Here is a 4,240-nt window from a genome sequence, read left to right as displayed (position 1 = left end):
GTTGATTGGACCAAATATGTCCAAGATACAGACGCTCGTGTTTTGATGGCGTGTGATCAGACTTTGACTCCACGCCATGGTAAGAGTTTAGTGTTTTCCTATTTTGTAACAGGTAAAAATAGCAGTTAAATGTCAACAGTTGTCTTTATTGTCGTTCTATTATTTAATAAATGCAACAAACTATAGTTTTTATATATATTGTATGTCTATATATATATATATAACTTTATAACCTGTGTTATCAAATATGTTGTGCGGCACCAGACAGCTTTAAATTGGGGGAAGAGTGGTCGAGCACAGGCAATTTCAAGTCTGTTGCGGTCGGGGGAGAGAGAACGATCGATGACCAAGCGCATGTCTCTGCCTTGCGTGCGTTTTAAGCTCTGCAGCAACAATGAACGCTTCACTTCCTGTAGCCAGTGGCGCTAGGATTTTAAGTCATGATGTCTGTGTAGATGTCATCAGGTCGCGACCCTTGTCTTACATGTCTAGTTTGGAGTTGATTGGACCAAATATGTCCAAGATACAGACACTCGTGTTTTGATGGCGTGTGATCAGACTTTGACTCCACGCCATGGTCAGAGTTTGGTGTTTTCCTATTTTGTAACAGGTAAAAATAGCAGTTAAATGTCAACAGTTGTCTTTATTGTCGTTCTATTATTTAATAAATGCAACAAACTATAGTTTTTATATATATTGTATGACTATATATATATATATATATATATATATATATAACTTTATAACCTGTGTTATCAAATATGTTGTGTGGCACCAGACAGCTTTAAATTGGGGGAAGAGTGGTCGAGCACAGGCAATTTCAAGTCTGTTGCGGTCGGGGGAGAGAGAACGATCGATGACCAAGCGCATGTCTCTGCCTTGCGTGCGTTTTAAGCTCTGCAGCAACAATAAACGCTTCACTTCCTGTAGCCAGTGGCGCTAGGATTTTAAGTCATGATGTCTTTGTAGATGTCATCAGGTCGCGACCCTTGTCTTACATGTCTAGTTTGGAGTTGATTGGACCAAATATGTCCAAGATACAGACACTCGTGTTTTGATGGCGTGTGATCAGACTTTGACTCCACGCCATGGTCAGAGTTTGGTGTTTTCCTATTTTGTAACAGGTAAAAATAGCAGTTAAATGTCAACAGTTGTCTTTATTGTCGTTCTATTATTTAATAAATGCAACAAACTATAGTTTTTATATATATTGCATGACTATATATATATATATATATATATATATATAACTTTATAACCTGTGTTATCAAATATGTTGTGCGGCAACAGACAGCTTTAAATTGGGGGAAGAGTGGAGGAAATAGTAAAGGTTGCCTACCCCTGCCTTAGGTGACAATTTGTGCCTTGGTCAAACCATGATCCTACACTGCCCTCTAGTGACTTAATATTGCGGTACAAGTAGGTTGTGCCGGCAATATAAAGCCACTAGAGGTCAGTATAAGACCATGAAACACATACATGGTTGAAATGAAAACAGGTCTTTTCATTTTGCACATCAAGATTTTAAGCCTCACCACGGTCACACGGATTGATGAAAAGTTTAAATTTTAATAACTTTAGATCTTCATCTTGTTTTGTAGAGTCTCATCTAATTTTTAAGTTGATCTGATGAAAGCTCTCCGAGTAGTACATAAAAACACAACACGTCTTAAAAACAAGACATTTCCTGTTGCCACCAGGGGGCGCTGTGATTGTAAGTCACAATTTCTGCAGTGATGTCTTCTGGTCGCGACTCTTGTCGTATGTGTCTAGTTTGGACTCAATTGGACAAACTATGTCTGAAATATGGAAGCTTGTGTTTTGATGGCGTTTCATCAAACTTTAACGCCACACCACGGTCAGACGGTTTTGCTAAAACGTAATCCTTCAATAACTTTAGATCTCCAATTTGTTGTGATGACGATCGTCTAAATTTGAAGTTGATCTGATGAAAGCTGTACGACAAGTACATCAAAGAAAAAATATGGAATATGACCAAAATGGCCACTAAAGTCTAACTGGCGGGCTTCCTGTTGCGTTATTCATAATGCACTGATGGACTTTTTTGTGCATCTAGTCATGATACACAATAGTCTTTGTTTTTTTTGAAGATCGGTGAATGCTAAATGAGGGGCTTTTCCGTAGGTGGCGCTCTTGAGCCATTTTGCCACGCCCTTTTCAAAATACTCCAGAATACGTAAATTTTCGCCGCCTTCGAATTTACTGCAAACTCCTACAACTTTTTGAGCACATTAAAGCCCTCAAAAAGCCAATTCATTTAAGCTAAGAAAAATAATAATAATAATAATAATAATAATCATTTCAATTTCAATAGGGCCTCCCACCGATTTCGGTGCTCGGGCCCTAATAATAATCATTTCAATTTCAATAGGGCCTCCCACCGATTTCGGTGCTCGGGCCCTAATAACTAGGGCTACGTTGTAGCACTAACGGGCCCGAGCACAGGCAATTTCAAGTCTGTTGCGGTCGGGGAAGAGAGAACGTTCGATGACCAAGCGCTCGTCTCAGCGTTGCATGCATTTGCGCACTGCTGCAAGATAAACGCTTCACTTCCTGTAGCCAGCAGGTGGCGCTATGATTTTAAGTCATGGTGTCTTTGTTGATGTCATCAGGTCGCGCTTCTTGTCTTACATGTGTAGTTTGAACTCGATTGGACCAAATATGTCCAAGATACAGAAGCTTGTGTTTTGATGGCGTTTAGTCACATTTTGACGCCTCGCCACGGTCACACGGTGTGGCGAAAAATTGATCTTTCAATAACTTTAGATCTCCATCTTGTTGTGATGACACTCGTCTAAATTTTCAGTTGATCTGATGAAAGCTCTCCAAGAAGTACTTGAAAATAAAAAACATGGAATATGGTCCAAATCGAAAATGGCGGGGTTCCTGTTGCGTTTTTCAAATTGCTCCGAGCGCGTTTTTTGTGCATCTGGTGATGATACACAACTGTCTTCAATTTCGTGAGGATCAGTGAATTCTAAATGAGGTGTTTCTCCATAAATGAGGGGAAGCTCTGTTGGTGGCGCTGTTGAGCCATTTTGCCACGCCCATTCTTTAAAACCATCTGAATATCTTCAAGGGAGGGGGGCTGATGATACACACATGTAGTTTGAGGGAGATGGACCCATGAACACGGAAGTTAAAGCGTTTTCGTGTGTCATGGCGAGCTGATGTGACGCCCCGCCACAGTCAGACAGTGTGACGAAAAGTTGTTTCTTTGATAACTTTAGATCTCCATCTTGTTGTGATGACACTCGTCTAAATTTTCAGTTGATGTGATGAAAGCTGTACGAGAAGTATATCAAAGTAAAAGATTATGGAATATGACCAAAATGGCCACGAAATCGAAAATGGCGTGCTTCCTGTTGCGTTTTTCATATTGCTCCGAGCGCGTTTTTTGTGCATCTGGTGATGATACACAACTGTCTTCAATTTCGTGGGGATCAGTGAATGCTAAATGAGGTGTTTCTCCGTAAATGAGGGAAAGCACCATTGGTGGCGCTGTTGAGCCATTTTGCCACACCCATTTCCAAATACCCCAGAATACGTAAATTTTCACGAGGCCCATAATCTGCTCTATAGATGTTGAATGCATTCTGTAGTGAGAACACATTCAAGCACATGTCCTACACCTCCATGAGAGGGGGGAGGGGTGAGAAGGGGGAGGGATGAGAGGGGTGAAAGGGGGTGGGGTAAGATGGGGGCGGGGTGAGAGGGGGGCGGGGCCTTCAAAACAGGTTGATCTGAGGAGGTCTGTTTTAGACAGAGTATAAAGGTGCTGTTTTAAATTATCCTTGGGGTATTTTTACCAAAATATTTTACAGACATTTCATTAAGAACCCAAGGAACCATATCAACTGTGGTGAAATGGAAATAATATGTCCCCTTTAAAGCGAATATGTCCCCTTTAAAGCGTTTTCGTGTGTCATGGCGAGCTGATTTGACGCCCCGCCACAGTCAGACGGTGTGTCGAAAAGTTGTTTCTTTGATAACTTTAGATCTCCATCTTGTTGTGATGCCACCCGTCTAAATTTTAAATTGATGTGATGAAAGCTCTCCGACAAATAAATCAAAGCGCACGATGTACAAAAACAAGACATTTCCTGATGCCACCAGGGGGCGCTTTCCTTTTAAGTCATGATTTCTAGGTAGATGTCTTCCGGTCGCGACTCTTGTCTTATATGTGTAGTTTGGAGTCGATTGGACAAAATATGTCTAA

Source organism: Pleuronectes platessa, chromosome 13, assembly GCF_947347685.1.
Source record: "Pleuronectes platessa chromosome 13, fPlePla1.1, whole genome shotgun sequence".
NCBI classification, from domain to species: domain Eukaryota; kingdom Metazoa; phylum Chordata; class Actinopteri; order Pleuronectiformes; family Pleuronectidae; genus Pleuronectes; species Pleuronectes platessa.
Note: the sequence above shows the minus strand (reverse complement) of the source record.